Genomic DNA, 19,719 nt, shown 5'->3' on the forward strand with positions numbered 1-19,719 from the left:
CTGCAAAATGACCTCCCAACTTCTATACTCAAACAGTCATCCAAATATATTTTCTATCAAGCGCGCTTGAATCACGGTATCAAAATACAGCCACAGACTGCATTTTCAAAGATTAGGCTCTTTGAAGAATTACACCATGCAAGAATGAATCTAGTCTACAATCACTAACTGAAAAGTATATATTCAATATCATATTATGGTAGCATAATACCACATGAATGAAATATCAATAGCGATTGTGATCTGCCTTGACATATAAATTACATGGCCATCAATCACACTGTAGTGTATCACGCTGTCATGCACAACCCATTTCCATTTTTTAAATGTAATTCCGTCGAAGATTCTTTTGTTATTACTTTATGCAGTTTGGATTGATTGAAAGATACAGCATGGAAGCAGGCCCTTCGGCCCACCGAGTCCACGCCGACCATCGATCACCAGCTGCAATTTTACAGAGGCCAGTTAATCTCCAAACCCGCATGTTTAGAGATACAGGGGGCAGAAACAGATCCTTCAGCCCAGCGGATCCACACCGACCAGTGATCCCCGCACATTAACACTATCCTGCACCCACTGGGGACAATTTACACACATACACCAAGCCAATTAATCTACAAACCTGCACATCTTTGGAGTGTGGGAGGAAACCGAAGATCTCAGGGGGAAAAAAGGAAGAACGTACAAACTCCGTACAGGCAGCACCCGTGGTGGGGATCGAACCCGGGTCTCCGGCGCTGCAAGCGTTGTAAGGCAGCAACTCTACCGCTGAGCCACCATGCCGCCCCATGTCTATGGGATGGGGGAGGAAACGGGAGGAAACACACGCGTTTCCAGGGAGAATGTAGCAAACACACAGACAGCTCATGAGGTCAGGATTGAGCTTGGGTCTCTGGCTTTTAGCTAAGTTTAGAATTACAGCACGGAATCTGACATTCGGCCCAACTAGTCCACGCCGACTGGAAAACACCGCAGACTAACACACAAGGGACAATTTACAATTTTTACCAAATCCAAGTAACCTACAAACCTGTACGGTTTTGAAGTGTGGGAGGAAACCGGAGCACCCGGAGAAAACCCACGCTGTCACGGGGAGTAGGAACAAACTCCATACAGACAGGATCAAACCTGGGTCTCTGGCGCTGTGAGACAGTAGCTCTACCAGCTGCACCAATGTGCTGCCCTACACTAACTTTTTGTGTTAGTACATCTGTAAAAAGTTAAACTAGACTGATGTACAACATTGATAACACCCCATGAATTGTTATGTGCATAAGAGGATCTAACTGTTGACAAAACTGCACTGTTTGGGGCCAACGCCTTCAATTGTAAGAGTCCATCATGTTTTATCATTCTGAATCGTAAACTGTAACTAACCCTTTAACCCAAAGAAATAATCAAGATTTAGATGTTATTTTAAGAAAAGTTTAAGATACCAATTATTGTCCAACAGGAAGTTTTACATTAGTCTTTTACAAACCCACGACTCCCACAACTATCTCTACTACACTTCTTCCCAACCTGATTCCTGCAAAGACTCTATGCCCTAATCCCAATTCCTCCATCTAGAGATAAGAGATAAGAGATACATTTAATTGTCATTTGGACCCCTTGAGGTCCAAACGAAATGCCGTTTCTGCAGCCATACATTACAAACAAATAGACCCAAGACACAACAACACAACATAATTTACATAAACATCCATCACATCATTGTGATGGAAGGCCAAAAAAAACGTATCTCTCCACTGCACTCTCCCCCCCCCACGATGTCAGAGTCAAAGTCAAGGCCCCCGGCTGGCGATGGCAATTGTCCCGCGGCCATTAAAGCCACGCCGGGTGGTGCAAGGTCGCACACCGGGTCTTGCTGTTAGAGCCCCCGGCATGCGCTCGCAGAGTCCTGAGGCCATTCCAAGCCTCGCGGGGTGGTGCTGTAAAGGCCCCGCTCCAGGAGCTCTTCAACCCCGCAACTCGGGCGGGGGAAGTCGCCGTTGCGAGAGCCCTGAAAAGCGGTCTCCCCCCAGGGAGCCGCGGGCTCCCGGTGCCGCCGTCCACAGACCTGCCGTTGGAGCCTCCGACTCTCCGGTAGCAGCAGCAGCAGCAGCAGCAGCAGCGCTCCTCCACCCGCTCCGGACTCGGCCAGGACGGTGAGTCGTAGCACCAGAGTCCCCGGCTTCTTCCTGTTGGAGGCCGCTCCTCGTTGCGGCCCCAACGACAACGGAAACCCGACGAAAAAGGTCGGGTCTCCAGTGCAGGGAGAGATTTAAAAAGTTTCCCCCCCCCCCTCCCACACACACACACACACCCCAACAAAAAATAACAAAAACTACATTAAAACACAGACAAAAAATAATAAACCGCGGACAGACTGCAGAGGCCGCATCTATGCCGCATCTGCACCCAAGATGAGGTGTTCAATACATCCAAGATGTTCTCATTCTCTAGGGAACAGGGGCTCCCCTCTTCCATCATAGATAGGGTGGTAAAGAAAGCTTTTGGTATGTTAGCCTTTATAAATCAGATCATTGAGTATAGAAGCTGGGATGTAATGTTAAAATTGTACAAGGCATTGGTGAGACCAAATCTGGAGTATGGTGTACAATTTTGGTCGCCCAATTATAGGAAGGATGTCAACAAAATAGAGAGAGTACAGAGGAGATTTACTGGGTTTCAACAACTAAGTTACAGAGAAAGGTTGAATAAGTTAGGTCTTTATTCTCTGGAGCGCAGAAGGTTAAGGGGGGACTTGATAGAGGTCTTTAAAATGATGAGAGGGATAGACAGAGTTGATGTGGATCAGCTTTTCCCTTTGAGAATAGGGAAGATTCAAACAAGAGGACATGACTTCAGAATTAAGGGACAGAAGTTTAGGGGTAACATGAGGGGGAACTTCTTTACTCAGAGAGTGGTAGTGGTGTGGAATGAGCTTACAGTAGAAGTGGTGGAGGCAGGTTCGTTGGTATCATTTAAAAATAAATTGGATAGGCATATGGATGAGAAGGAAATGGAGGGTTATGGTATGAGTGCAGGCAGATGGGACTAAGGGAAATAACTTGTTCGGCACGGACTTGTAGGGCCGAGATGGCCTGTTTCCGTGCTGTAATTGTTATATGGATATATGGTTATATGAGTCCCTCACTCATGCATCCTCTGTACCCTGCAGCTCTGCCCTTGCCCCCCCTCCCCTTAGTCGCAAAAGAGACAGCCCCCCTAGTCCTTATCTTTCACTCCATCAGCTGTTGCATACAACACATAATCCTCCGACAATTTCACCACCTCCAACGGGATCCCAACACGAGTCCCATCTTCCCATCTCCACCCTTTTCCGCCTTCCGCAACTCCCTGTTTAACTCATCCCACCCAAACCACCCCCTCCCCAGGTACCGTTCCTGCAACCGCAGGAGATGCAACACCTGTCCCAATACCTCCTCCCTCAACGCCGTCCAGGGACCCCGACAGTCCTTTCAGGTTAGGCAGAGGTTCACGTGCACCTCCTCCAACCTCATCTACTGTATCCGTTGTTCACCTTCGCTCAGCCCACCTGGACCTACCTGATCTCCAGGTTGCCAAACACTTTAATTCCTCTTCCCATTCCCATACTGACCTTTCTGTCCTAAGCCTCCTCCATTGTCAGAGTGAGGCTAATCGCAAATTGGAGTATCAGCATCTCATATTTCATTGGGCAGCTTACAACACAGTGGTATGATTTTGATTTCTCTAACTTCAAGTAACCCTTGCATCCCCTCTCTCTCCACCCCTCCACCACCCAAATCACACCAGGTTCCTGTTCTCACCTAGCAAACAGCTACCAATGGCCTGTTTCCTTTATCAACATTACTTTTTTACATATCTTTCATTCGTTTGGTCTATATACTCTCCATCACTGTCTATATCTACCATTTCTCTTACCCCTGACTAGCCTGAAGAAAGGTCTTGACCCGAAACATCACCCTTTCCTTCTCTCCATGGATGCTGCCTGTCCCGCTGAGTTACTCCAGCATTTTGTGTCTATCTTCAGTTTAAACCAGCATCTGCAGTTCCTTCGAAAACTAAATTTGTAATTTTAGTGATGTTCTCAAGTTCTCTGTCTGCCAAACGTGAATGCAAGTTCCGACTCTCCTCCTCCAGAGACCAGGAGACAGCTTTGACAATCTTCCACAGATAACAATTTGGCAGGACATATCACAGAAAAAATATTCAAATTCCCACCTGACCCGCTGAGTTACTCCAAAGCTTTTTGTTTAGCTCAATGTTCCAGCATCTATTGTATCAATTTTCAATTCAATGATTGCATAAGGATAAGGCAGGAACGGGGTACTGATTGGGGATGATCAGCCATGACCACATTGAATGGCGGTGCTGGCTCGAAGGGCCGAATGGCCTACTCCTGCACCTATTGTCTATTGGTTATAACTTGGCTTAGGAACATTCAATGGGCATTGAGGCTGAAGCCCTTTCCAGTACGTGTAGGAAGGATGTTGTTTTACACCGAAGATAAACACAAAAAGCTGGAGTAACTCAGCGGGACAGGCAGCATCTCCGGAAAGAAGGAATGGGCGACGTTTCGGGGCGAGATCATTTCCTGTACAGTGACTAATCTGCATGGGTGGCATATTGGTTGTCCATGTCACACATCCGCCATATTGATAATAATGTCACTACACGCACCACTAATGTTGTTTGGAACTCCTTCAGCGGCACGGTGAAGAGCGGTAGAGTTGCTGCCTTACAGCGCTTACAGAGCAAGAGACCCGGTTTCGATTCTGACTACAGGTGCTGTCTGTACGGAGTTTGTACGTTCTCCCCGTGGCCTGCGTGGGTTTTCACCCAGTGCTCCGATTCGTCCCACATTACAAAGACGTCCAGGTTTGTAGGTTAATTGGCCATAAACGCAACTTGTCCCCAGTGTGTAGGATTGTGTTAATGCGCGGGGATCGATGGTCGGTGCGAACTCACTGGGTCGACGGGCTTGTTTCCACGCTGTATCCCTAAGTCAAGCTAAGCTAAACTAAACCCACAGAGCTTCTTCTTGTTTTCATGTCCATCTTGTTTCAAATGTTGGCCTCGCTGTCATCGTCCGTCCTGAAAAGGACGCAAGCTTCCGGCGACAATCAGTGGGAGCCGCCACTTGTCACAATAGATGTTGGTGGTGGCAGAATTAGCTCAGGATACTTCCAGTTTCCAGCCCCGCCATGTGGATCGCTTCTGCTATGGGGCCACACACAGAGCTGAGGTACAAGCAACCTATAGAATGAACACACCACCATTGCTAATTAAACTCAAGAGTTTTCGATTGTCCAATGTATCAAAATGAAACAAAGAAATTCTTAGTTGCAGCAGCAGCACAACAGGCTTGTAACTTCAGTCAATAGACAATAGGTGCAGGAGTAGGCCATTCGGCCCTTCAAGCCAGCACCGCCATTTAATGTCACATTGAATGTGATCAAAGCTGATCATCGCCAATTAGCAGCCCGTTCAGCGGGAGCCGTCACTTGTCGCAACAGGTGATGATGGTAGCAGAATTCCTCAATAGATAACACAATAAATGGATAAAAGAAAGAAAAAAGGTTCCCTGGTGCTGCCGATAACTCCGTGTGCACCAATTTGCAGGCTCTCGGTGTTGGATTGGAGAAGCACAATGACCAGATGTGATAAAGCGTTTCCACTTCCACAGCAGCTGGCGATGTGGCGGTGGGTGACATATCACATGGGTCAGTGCGTGGTGACCTAGCAACTGTCACCATGTTGTCACTCTGCAGTGATCTGCTCCGGCACTTGAGTGTCTGCGCTACCATGGAGCGCCCAAGGACAGCTACTGAGTGACAAGAGCTATCTGCCCACAATATGGTTCTTGACACTGGCACACAGCACATACACGAGGGCAACGCGTACACAATGAATACCGTGCTGTCACATACAAAGCAACAGAGCTGACCAATTGGCGTCATCCTAGTCGGTGATAGATTGGCTCCATTGCCTGATAACAGCTGGGAAGAAGCTGTCCCTGTGAAAACGCACACCTCCACATTCAGGGACAGTTTCATCCCAGCTGTTATTGTAAATAAGCTCTTCTAAGCTTCCCCCAGTCTAGTTCAGTCAATAAAACACTGATTCAAGCAATGGAACAACTAAACTTTATTTTTGGATAGCACAACAAATTACCCTATACGACACCTAAACCACCGCGGGTTCGATCCTTGTATCTGCTTGGCCAAGCCCTTTAGCCTTCGTGCAAGCAGAAATGGTCCAAAGGGTTGTGCAGTCCCAAGCGCTCTTCCAGAAGATCGACAAAGGACATCGTGGGGGCTGCCTTTTATAGGTCCCCGAACCATGAGGGGCCGAACTACAGAGGGGTGGTCTATTTACAATTCATTCAAACATATTAATTACAACAATACATTATTCACAGTTACACAGACCAATAACAGAATCCCCCTTACATTATTGTAGGAGAAGCTTCCAGAAGAAACTAACCTAACTTGAATAATGCAACATTTACCCTGGAATCCAAACAAACCTGCCAGGGACACAACACTTTAACCAATCAACAAACAACAGGGTAACTGTCTAGCAACATTATTTACAATATGTACACTTAGTTTATATTGATCCAATTCATGCATTTTATACTTCCTTGGAGGTCTTCTGCAGAAATCATATTCATTCTGTCAATTGAATATGCAACACTGATCTGGGCCCTAGACTTACCGACACCATTCAGAAGCTTGTCTTATTTCTGCAGAGCTTGACCAAAATGGCCTAGCAATACACGAGTCCTTACTAAATTTTGGTGCTATGGCTTCTCCGTTTTAGCCAGGATTAACATTATCGGGCAACAGAACCATCCTATCACCAACTAGAGAGCAGTCATAATCTATCTCATTGGAGACCCTCGGACTAACTTCAATCGGACTTTATTGGACTTTACCTTGCACTAAACGTTATTCCCTTCATCCTGTATCTGTGCACTGTGGACAGCTTGATTCTAATGGTGCTTTCCACTGAATGGATTGCACGTAACAGAAAAGCGTTTTCTTATGGTCTTAACACACATGCTGACTCTTGCACACATTCTCCTTCAAAGTATACATTTTCTTTCCCATTTATTTCATGCAGGGACAATATCTTCCTTTCCTTTGGAGGCCATTTGAACAGAGATAATTCCTGGTTTACCCAAAAGCCTGAAGCTAAAATCAACACAATTGCGTTAAATGGCTGTAAGGAAATGTTTGTCCTTACCATCCCAGGCAATTCTACATGTTTGCTTTGAAGTTCTTTCAGTAAATCAGGAAACAATGAGATTAAGCTTTGAGCAAAGCCGCGTAAAACTGAATCAGGAATTCAACCCGATGCGTGGACTTTGTGAAATTAGCCAAGCAGAATCATTTGTCTTGAGAAAATCATTGGATGGGCAGTTGTTCATGGCCTTTAATAAGCAACAGCTAAACATCCGTTCAAATGAAGCTACAAGCAGGTGTGCAAACTTAGAGGAGCTTACTTACATTACGGCACAATGGCACAACAGTGGAGTTGCTGCCTCACAGAGCCAAAGACCCATGTTTGATCCTGACTGTGGTTGCTGTCTATACATCCCCCCTGTGACCGTGTGGGTTTTCTCCGGGAGCTCCGGTATCCTCACACACTCCAAAGGCGTGTGGTTTGCAGGTTAATTGGCGTCTGAGTTGACTTTGTCACGTGTACCGAGGGGCAGTGACCAGCTTTTGTCGCGTACGAACCAGTCAGCAGAAAGACAATGCATGATTGCAATTGAGCCATCCCCAGTGTACAGATACAATTCACCAATTGTCCCGAGTATATAGGATGGATCTAGTGTACGGGTGATTGCTGGTTGGTGTGGACTCGATGGGCCAAAAGGCCTGTTTCCATGCTGTATCTCAAAGTTGAACTAAGCTAGTTCAAGACAAATTAAATAATTGGGAAATCTCATTGTGCTTTAATAAACTTGTTCTTGTTCATCGATCTTTGTGCATTGGTTAGCATGTTGTGTAGACTCCCTTTGATTATGTACAAGCAGTAACTATTGTTCGCTTGGAATAAGCAACATTTGTTAGGAATCAGTATTTCATTCCGATCTAATTGATCTACTGTGACACCATAAAGAGGATCCAAGACTATAATCTTGATAGATGTGTGAAACGTCATTAGTATTCACATTTAATCATTAACAAGAGCTCTATATTAGCCTTGCACTTTAGCAGAATATCACAAAGATTAGGTTTTGGGAAATATCTTTCTTTTTCGCCAAAAGGTCACAGTCTGATCTGCATATCCAAGCTGAAGACCAGGAACACACATTTCAGATTTGAAACAAATGCCATTAATCAAATTTCTACTGCAGAAATTGCATGCATAAACCCACATACTTACTACCATGACAACAGCTTCAGAGACAGTATCGTATGTCAAGTCGTGGGACTGCAGACACAGTCTATTGTTTGTTCATTGACAGCTCTCTTGAAGTCAATGTGGCTTCTTTTATATCTCAACACAAATCCTTTTAAGCATCTTTTACAACTGAAGCTAAATGATTTGTTCAGATACCTAGAGACTCTTAATGCATTAGTGACTGTTGGCTTAACAGATGTGTAAATGTTGTTTATGTTAACTGTAAAGGGAAAGAGTGATAATTATTTACAAGAAATATTGATTGACAGACCTTCAAATTTACTTGTGCAGTGCTACTATTTATTCATAAGCTAAATAATGGATGTTCTGCATATAAAATGTTACCAAACCTGTCCCATTAGTGTTGTGAAAAGTAATCTATGCTAGGCTAAAGTGCAGGAGTAATTTTCAGCTCTTATTCAATTCAAAGCCATTACAGAATAAATGACAGTAGTAATATTTCTGAGTTTACAAATATTAACTATCCAACACAAGAATAAGATACACATGCCACAATAATGTTGAAGTAGAGGGCCAATATTTATTTTTTAAATCGCATCTAGTTGGATATTCAGAGTGGATGTGACACCGCAGTTGACAATCGGATTGGAATAGAAATCTAGGTCATCTCACCTGATTGTATGGAAATTACTTTTATCGAGTTACGATAATATACGTGGATCTCATAGCCAAGAGAAATTCGCTGCAAGAGAAATTTGGGTAGGTTGACGCGGAATAATTTAACATAATGCACCACAGAGATGTATGGGCTAACATCATTCCATGGCAACAGAGCTTTGTCACGTGTTGGGTTGAACAGAGCTGAAAGTTGAATCCAATTGTACGGTGTCTAGTTGACCCCAAGTTGAACTTCAAATCCTACATTCGATCCATCACCAAGGCACCCGCAATTCCATCTCTGTTTCGTAATTCTATATCCATCTCCCTCGCTAGTGAAACTCATCCCTGTTTTCACCACTTAGGGATCAACTTCATCTTCCTCTGCTTTGTTCGGTACCTTCCCAACCTCTAGTTTCCGCCATCCCTGACTCGCAGGCTGATGAAGGATCCCAACCCGAAACGTCACCTGGTCCTTCTCTCCAGAGATGCTGCCTGACCCGCCCAGTTACTCCAGCATTTTGTGTCTGTCAACTTCATCGAAGCCTTTGACATTATTATCCGAAGATCTGCCCGGCAGTGTTGCCCTATTTTTTTCATATCTTATCATCTATCTATATTTAAAACTGTGTGTGTGTCTGGCTGTGTGTGTTTCTGCCTGTCTTGTGAGGGCCACATTCGGCCTTTGATTCCATGCTACGCCAGCACTCCGTCATTAAACTCCGTTGTTTTTTCCATATCGCTAGCTCATTCATTTTACATCCGATTTTACACTCCTCAAAAATATTTTTCTTTTTATGTACCCATTTTTTAATAAAATCATACCCCCCCCACTCACTCATTTTGTCGCCTCCTGCTGGCCAGCGACCATAACAGCTGCTGGAACCCGCCTCTCGCCTCAAAGACGTCATTTAAAAACAGCCGCACTGCTGAGTGCTGGAATCTTATGTTCGGGAACGGCTTGAGTTGGAGGACCGCGTCTCCCGTGGGGGCTACGGGTAGGGAACGGGTGCGTTGGGGGAGCAGACCCAACGGGTCTGCACTTGGTCTAGTATAACCATATAACCATATAACAATTACAGCATGGAAACAGGCCATCTCGGCCCTTCTAGTCCATGCCAAACACTTACTCTCACCTAGTCCCATCTACGTGCACTCAGACCATAATCCTCCATTCCTTTCCCGTCCATATACCTATCCAATTTATTTTTAAATGATAAAAACAAACCTGTCTTTACCTCTTCCTCTGGAAGCTCATTCCACACAGCTACCACTCTCTGAGTAAAGAAGTTCCCCCTCATATTGCCCCTAAACGTTTGTCCCTTAATTCTCAAATCAGAGAATTCCTTCATTAGTTTCATGCATACCATTATCTTTTCCTTGATTTTGATTTGAAAATTGCCATTAATCCATAAAGACCTCCACACTGACAGGCAAGGTGACATACATTGAATCATGGATAACTTACCGAGAATGGTCCCAAATGCCTCTTTACAGGTTACCTTTGGGCAATTACAATGTGCCAGTAATTAATAGCACACATGTTAATAACACCGTCATTTAATTGTTAATTAAACCAAAAAGTATCTGCCAAACACTTGGGGAATTGATGGAAAGGACAGAGCAAAACCAAGCCAGAGTTTGCAGAAAGCCAGGAGCAGAGCTAAAACGTTGCTTACTGAATCCAGGGAGACTATACTGTATAACTTTGTGCAACTTCACAAATGACCAGCTCAACATGCCGGAGAAGTGCCACGGTTCTGAAGGAGGGCCTCAAACAGACAAACTGGTTTGAAAGATCCCCCAACCTCTGCAAGAGGCTGAACACGTGGTCCGGATGGTCTAAATCTCTCATTTCCTTCAACCTTGACTAGTCAGACGAAGGGTCTCGACCCAATGCGTCACTCGTTCCTTCTGTCCAGAGATGCTGCCTGTCCCGCAGAGTTACTCCCTCTTTTGTGTCTATCTTTGGTTTAAATCAGCAGCTGCAGTTCCTTCCTACACATGAACCAGATGCAGCCTACAGTGATGGACAGCTGCAGAGGACACCATGGACACGTTTGGCCAGTCCGACCCTGCAATGCCAACATGCGCCAAACTGGCGATGCTCTATATTGTCTCAGTGTACTACTGCTGTACACTTGTACCGTAGCTGAGATACTTATCTAAAATATATCATAAAGCTTATGCATTATTATAATTGTTCTGAACTATATACAAAAATGGGTATCTTGGCCGGCATGCACAAGTTGGGTCGAGAGACCTGTGTCCATGCTGCATGATTCAAGGGGGGGGACCTCATTGAAACCTACCGAATAGTGAAGGGCTTGGATAGACTCCATGTAGAGAGGATGTTTCCACTAGTAGGACTAGAGGTCATAGCCTCAGAATTAAAGGACGTTCCTTTGGGAAGGAAACGAGGAAGAATTTCTTTAGTCAGAGGGTGGTGAATCTGTGGAATTCTTTACCACAGAAGGCTGTGGAGGCCAAGTCAATGGATATGTTTAAGGCAGAGATAGATAGATTCTTGATTAGAACGGGTATGGGGGTTATGTGCAGAAGGCAGGAGAATGGGGTTAGGAGGGAGAGATAGATGCGCCATGATTGAATGGCGGAGTAGACTTGATGGGCCGAATGGCTAAGTTCTGCTCCTATCACTTATGACTGTTATATTCCGGACAGCAGAATGAAGAACTAGACTTACACACTGGTTGCCTGGATCATGAGAGAGATTTATTACCCAGCATTCCCTGCTTATATTGAACACCAACTCATTAACATACACATGAATATGTATGAATACATTACAATGACCACGTCTATCCAGTATGCAAGCAGTGAGTTTGTGCCATTTGTGCCTGCCTGTCTCTCTTGATGTCGATACCTTCAGCTTGGTTTGAAAAATTGGCACCAAGGCACCAAGAGGACACAATCCCATGGTATCACAGAGAAAGCACACAGTCTTTTACCCGGGACTGGGAAATCAAGAACTAGAGGGCATCGGTTTAAGGTGAGAGGAGAAAACCTAATGTGTAGGAAGGAACTGCAGATGCTGGTTTAAACCGAAGATAGACGCAAAATGCTGGAGTAACTCAGCGGGACAGGCAGCATCTCTGGGGAGAAGGAATTGGTGATGTTTCTGACTGAGGAAGGATCTCAACCTAAAAGGTCACCAATTCCCTCTATCCAGAGATGCTGCCTGCCCTGCTGAGTTAATTCATTTTGTGTCTATCATAGGAGAAAACCTAATACGGTGTTTAGTATATGGAACCAGCCGCCAGATGAAGTTGATGAGGCAGGTACAATAACAACATTTTAAAGACCTATGGACAGTAAATGGATAGGAAACATCTAGAGGGATCTGGGCCTAAAAATAGCAAATGGGAGATAGACACAAAAAGCTGGAGTAACTCAGCGGGACAGGCAGCATCATCTCTGGAGAGAATGAATGGGTGACGTTTCAGGTCGAGACCCTTCTTCAGACTGGTTAGGGGTAAGGGAAACAAGAGATACAGACGGTGATGTGGAGAGATAAAGAACAACGAATGAAAGATATGCAAAAAAGTAACATTGATAAAGGAAACAGGCTGCTTGGAGGGTGAAAATGGGAACCTAATATGACTTGGGTGGGGGAAGGATAGAGTGAGAGGGAATGCCGGGGTGACCTGAAGTGACAAATCATTATTCAAATAGCAAATGGGACTAGCTTAAGTTGGCATGGATGAGTTGGGCCAAATGGCCAGGTCCTTGTTGTGTGTGTATGATTCCATTTCTTCCAATGGTGTATATCACAATGGTTTCCTTTTAGAGATGGAGTCATACAGCGTGGAAACAGGCCCTTTGGCCCAACAAGCCAACAATGATCAACATGTCCCGTCTACATTAGACCCACCTGCCTGCAATTAGCCCAATCCCTCCAAACCTGTCCTATCCACGTACCCGTCTGACTGTGTCAATTGACTCTGAGCATTTACCTGATCTATTCCTCTCAGGATTTTGTACACCTCTAGAAGATCACCCCTCACCCTTTTGTGTTGTACGATGTTCAAAAAATAATAAGTTTCCGACTTCAGATCCAGATGAGGTATTTTATTCTCTGTCACAGGATGGTGGGTTGTTAGACAGCTTTTTCTAGCAGGGTGTTGGAATCTTTGATATTGTTAAAGTCAACCTAGATGTGTTTATGATAAGAGTGAAAAGTGGCTACTGATTAACAGGAAAGTAGAGATGGGATAACAATCAAACCAGCTATAACCTTTCGAAATGTGGAGCAGACTCGAGTAGTTGAGAGCAACCTGTTTTTAATCGCTGTGCTTGTATTTTTGTATGTTAGACAATAGACAATGGACAGTAGGTGCAGGAGTCGGCCATTCAGCCAATGTGATCATGGCTGATCATCCACAATCAATACCCCGTTCCTGCCTTCTCTCGATATCCCTTGACGCCACTATCCCTAAGAGCTCTATCTAACTCTCTCTTGAAAGCATCCAGAGAACAAGCCTCCACTGCCCCCTGAGGCAGAGAATTCCACAGACTCACAACTCTCTGTGTGAAAAATGTTTTTCCTCACCTCCGTTCTAAATGGCTTACCACTTATTTTTAAATGATGGCTCCTGGTTCTGGACTCTCCCAACATTGGAAACATGTTTCCTGCCTCCAGCGTGTCCAGCGATCCCCGCACACTAACACTATCTTACACACACTAGAGACAATTTACAATTTTACCAAGCTGTACGTCTTTGGAGTGTGGGAGGAAACCGGAGCACCCAAAGAAAACCCACACAGGTCACGGGGAGAACGTACAAACTCCATACAGATAGTGCCCGTGTTCAGGATCGGTGGTCGGTTTCGGGCGCTGCAAGACGACTGCCCTGCCAGCAGCGTGTTCATCATTTCGACTTTTTTTGTTTTTTTCAGTGTTTCCAAATGTGTGTTTTAATGTCTCTTGGTGTGTCTTGTGTGGGAGGTGATGATGGGGGAGGTAAGGGGGGGAACCGCTTTCGGACTTTTTCCATGTCGCCTCCTTCGCGGTCCAACACCTTGGATTGATGCGGCCTTTCCCGGAGTCGGGCCCGGAGTTTCAGCAACGGGGACTTTTCAACGCGGAGTGGGCAAGCCCTTGCTGAGGTCTCCAGAAGGGAGTGCTCTGATCGCTGGCCCATGGACTGTTACAGCCTGAAGCCGCGGTCTACGTAGCTTCTAGCCGCAGGCGCTGCGTCTGGAGCCTAGGACCCCTCGTTGGGGATCGCTGGAGAAGAGCTCCGTCCGCTCGCACGCGGCCGATAACTTCCTGAAGCCGCGGTCTGTGGTCTGCGGAGCTTCTAGCCACGGGCACGGCGTGGACTTACCATCCGGAGCGGGATCCCTCACCGGGGATCCCCGGAGAAGAGCTCCGACCACCGGCCTGCAGCCTACATCATCTTGAAGCCACCGTCTCCATTATGGAAGCACCGATTCGGGACTTACCGTCCCGACGAGAGGGCCCGTACATCTGGCCGCCCGCAGCGGCGACTGCGGAGGTTATGGACCCGACCACGGGGGAACAATGGAGGAGGACTGACTGTACTTTGTGCCTTCCATCACAGTGAAGAATGCTGTGGTGGATGTTTGTGTTAAATTTTTATTGTGTATTGTGTGTTCTTTTTTGATTGTACTGCTGCTGGCAAATTCATTTCACTGCACTTTATTGTGTATGTGATGAATAAATCTGATTGATTGATTGATTGATTGATTGATTGATTGATTGATTGATTGATTGATTGATTGATTGATTGATCGATCGAACCCGGGTCTCTGGCACGGTAAGGTAGCAACTCTACCACTGCGCCACCATGCCACCCAAAAACTGATAGATGATGAAATTTCGAACAAATAAACAAAGTGCTGGACAAACTCAACGGATCAGGCAGCATCTGTGGAGGGATGATGGTTTGGGATGGAGCCCTTCTTCAGGCATTCCAGTAATGAACCGGGCAAACTTTACTCTTGAATTTTTTATGAAGTCTCCACATCATGAATAACTTGGAACATGAATAAATCCCCTGGATTCCAAGGAGTTTTTCTATTTTGAATGAAGTTTCCAACATTCGCTGCTTAGATCTTTTTTTATTGGAGAATTTCTTAATCTCTACACTCACGGTATGGAAAATGTTGTACAGTCAGATACTTTGAATATCAATTTGCCCAAAGTAGATCTTGCATCAGCATGGAGAATGTTTATCGCACTGATAAAGGGCGGACATCAGTCATTGTTGCTGAATCGAAGTGCAGATGGGTTCCACAGGCTGTAACTATGAATGGTTCATTTAAAATGATTGTGAATGTTTGACCTTGGTAATTCCCAATGACAAAGACAAGTTAACTATTTTATGTAAGTTGGTTGGTATCGTAAATGGCTTTCTCTTTCTCGTACTGAGCCAATATCTTTTAAAACAACATATTTTGTTTTTGCAGTTTTTTCCTTTCACTATCACTATCACTATCACGCAGACACATGTTTATGGTTTTGTTCATTTGTCTACGCCTGTAATGCTGCTGCAAGCAAGGTTTTCATTGCTCCTCCAGCTCAGTGTACTTGTGCAAATGATAATAAATTTGACTTGATCTTCTCAAAAATCAACAAAACATCTCATATTCTTATAGTTTATCAAGCCCTCTCCAATTTCAATTTGGCCTTCTACTCTAATTTAGTTTGAAGATACAGCATGGAAACAGGCCCTTCGGCCCACTGAGTCCACGCTGACCATTGATCACCCATTCACACTAGTTCGATGTCACCCCACTTTCTCATCCACTCCCTAAATAATGGGGGCAATTTTCAGAATCCAGTTAACCTATAAACCTACACGTCTTTGGAATGTGGGATGGAAACTGGAGCACCCAGAGAAAACCCACACTATCACAGGAAGAACATGGAAACTCCACATAGGCAGCACCCAAGGTCAGGATCGAACCCGGTTCTCTGGCGCTGTGAAGCAGCAGCTCTATCAGATGCACCACTGTGCTACCGTCCCTCCAACTGCTTTTTAAATGTCTTCAGGCAGGCTATTGTCCACCAAATCTCTGACCTCCTCTTCCAGAACTCTTTGAAATGTTACATTTGGGATCAACAATGAAATAGCTCTTGACAATGTCATCAATGACAATCAATGTGACTTTTCCAAAGATAATAAGTGATATGAGTAGAATTAGGCCATTCAGCCCATCAAGTCTACGCCATTCAATCATGGCTGATCCATCTCTCCCTCCTAACCCCATTCTCCTGCCTTCTCCCCATAACCCCTGACACCGATACTGATTAAGAATCTATTTCTGCCTTAAAAATCTCCATAAAAATCTCAATCTGTAACTCTTTGTCCTTCTTCAACATACCTTGAGTATATGATTGACCAAATTATCTGCCTCCCAAATCTTTTAAACATCATCCAGAAAGATTGGACTGCACTCACCTTGATAAAGTCACAACAAGCAAATTGCCAGCAAGGGTTATTTTCTCGCACGTGTGTTATTACCTCTGGTGTCTTCCAAGAATCTCTCCTTATGGAGCAAGGTCCCAAATGTTGTTGAATGACCATCCTGGAAAGCACATTCAGTCGATATCACTGTGTTTTATTGCTGTTGTAATCCCAACGACTATTCTCTATTATTGACAAGAATTATTAAAAGTCATGGTATGATGAGCAAATCTCTGCTTCCGGCCACTTGAGAACCATTGCCTTGCTGTTCATACACCTGTTAAGTACATGCCCATTACTGCACCCAAGGCTTCCGAAGGTATAACGTGTGCACATTCATAAATCGAAACTGATGCCAATTCATTGGGGAAATCTTAAGTTACAGACAAGACAAAAAGTGCCTAAATTGGATTTAGAACCCACACTACCTGCTTAGCCACCAAATGGATTGTCCGAATCAACTTACCTTTCAAGTGAAATTTGATGCAGATTCTGAAAGTAATTAAATTGAGATATAGTGCACTGAGAAAAAAATGGATAGGATCATGAATTCGAATGCAAGTATGCCTTGCCATCTACTGCATTATTAAAACTCCATTATACCAAATGCAAGGGCTGAGCAAAATTGTTGTATGTCGCCAGAGTTTATCTAATCAAAGTACTTGGATCTGTGTAGATTAGATTACAGCTAAAGTAAAGAAAATATTTAACCAAATAGTGGCTCTGTGGTAATATAGATCTCTTTGCAATTAGTCCTTTGGCCTACCATTACTTTCTATTATTTTGTTATGTTTGCAGTATCGATGAAATCGGAAAGCAACATTTTAAAATGAACAAGAACTTTGAGTGTGGTCATTGTGTATTCTGTGAGGAGAGAGAGAGAGAGAGAGACTAACATAATTACTGCATTAGTTTCATTTAGAAACATAGAAACATGGAAAATAGGTGCAGGAGAAGGCCATTCGGTCCTTTGAGCTGGCAACCACATTTAATATGATCATATAAAATCAGTACCCCTTTCCTGCTTTCTCCCCATATCCCCTGATTCCGTTAGCCCGAAGAGCTGTATCTAACCCTCTCTCGAATACATCATTTGTGGCTTTATTGACCTTCCACTTGCAACAAAGAAAAATAAGAACAGGAGTAAGCCATCTCCTCCTTGGAGATCGCTCCACCATTCGATATGATCTCAACACCTTTATCTCAACACCTTGCCCATACCTCTTGATGCCTTTTGTGCCTATAAATTAATCTGTATCCTCCTGAACATCTAGGGGCACTTTGGACGGCACGGTGGCGCAGCAGTAGGGTTGCTGGAGCAGTTAGTTGTCTAAAGTTTTACACTTTGGTTAAGCAGATATTTAACTGAAGTGTCAAGTGCTTTCTCACATATGTTTGGACATGGGCCGAATGGCCGACTCCTGCACCTGCTTCCTATGTTTCTATGAAGTGCAGGCAGTGAAGAAAGCGAATGGTATGTTAGCTTTCATAGCAAAAGGATTTGAGTATAGGAGCAGGGAGGTTCTACTGCAGTTGTACAGGGTCTTGGTGAGACCACACCTGGAGTATTGCGTACAGTTTTGGTCGCCAAATCTGAGGAAGGACATTCTTGCCATAGAGGGAGTGCAGAGAAGGTTCACTAGACTGATTCCTGGGATGTCAGGACTGCCTTATGAAGAAAGACTGGATAGACTCGGTTTGTACTCTCTAGAATTTAGGAGATTGAGAGGGGATCTTATAGAAACTTACAAAATTCTTAAGGGGTTGGACAGGCTTGATGCAGGAAGATTGTTCCCGATGTTGGGGAAGTCCAGGACAAGGGGTCACAGCTTAAGGATAAGGGGGAAATCCTTTAAAACTGAGATGAGAAGAACTTTTTTCACACAGAGAGTGGTGAATCTCTGGAACTCTCTGCAACAGAGGGTAGTTGAGGCCAGTTCATTGGCTATATTTAAGAGGGAGTTAGATGTGGCCCTTGTGGCTAAGGGGATCAGAGGGTATGGAGAGAAGGCAGGTACTGGATACTGAGTTGGATGATCAGCCATGATCATATTGAATGGCGGTGCAGGCTCGAAGGGCCGAATGGCCTACTCCTGCACCTAATTTCGATGTTTCTATGTTTCTATGAATGGTTTTACACACTGCCAAAAATAGACACAAAAAGCTTGAGTAAAATACTTCAGCGGGCCAGGCAAGATCTCTGGAGATAAGGAATGGGTGACGTTTCGGGTCGCGACCTTTCTCCAGACTGAAGTCATGGGAAAGGGCTCAGTGTAGTTGGGTCTTCTCTTAGGGTCTGAAGAAGGGTTCCGACCCGAAACGTCACCTATACCTTTTCTCCAGAGTTGCTGCCTGTCCCGCTAAATTACTCCAGCGCATTATGTCTATTCTCATGTGCGGCAATGTTCCACATGCCTTTGCAGGTGAATCACAACCAGATGGTCTATCTTGTGTATCTGAATCAGCATTTACTGCCTCAGAAAGATCAACTCAAGGATTCATAGCTCCAAGCCTGAAGCATGCTTCAAATGTTTCACCACTATATTTAAAAACAGGAGATAAAAACATGGCTTTGATAGTTAGAATAGTTCACTTGAGTCGTATGAGAATGTACATTTCAATAAAGCGAACATAATTGATTTACATAGGATGGTATATCGAAATGTTGCAATGCTTTTAGATCTTAGTGAGTGAAGACATTCCTGAGAGAGGTAGTTACGCGATCAAATAATCTTTTATACTTTACATTAACCCAGTGTCAAGATTACATGATTCACTCAGATCAGATATTCCCTCTGAATTTCTTTTTTAATCTCACATATTTTTGATATATTTCTGGACACTCCATTTCATCTTCATTGGGAACGTGCCACTGAATGGGACACTCCAAGGTCACTCTTTAATGAATTAATTCAAGAGCTGACATTTTTGAAAGGTGAACAAATGGTTCCACTTAAATCCAAAAGCAATACGCAGCAGATACATCGAGCCCGAGATAAAATCTGAGAATTGAAGAAGTGCTCGGCAGGTCAAGCAGCAACAGCGGAGAGAGAATCAAAGTAAACATTTCAGGGTGAAAAAAGTCACCAATTGCTGGAGTAACTCAGCGGCTCAAGCAGCGTCTTTGGAGAACAGGTGTTGTGGCCCTCCTTCAGACGGCAGCAGTAGAACAGTGGGAATCACAGTGGGAGCCGTGAGAGAGGACCTCACAGAACTCCCTTCAGAGAGAGGAGGAGAACTT

This window comes from Leucoraja erinacea, chromosome 17 (genome assembly GCF_028641065.1).
Source record: "Leucoraja erinacea ecotype New England chromosome 17, Leri_hhj_1, whole genome shotgun sequence".
In the NCBI taxonomy this organism is placed as follows: domain Eukaryota; kingdom Metazoa; phylum Chordata; class Chondrichthyes; order Rajiformes; family Rajidae; genus Leucoraja; species Leucoraja erinaceus.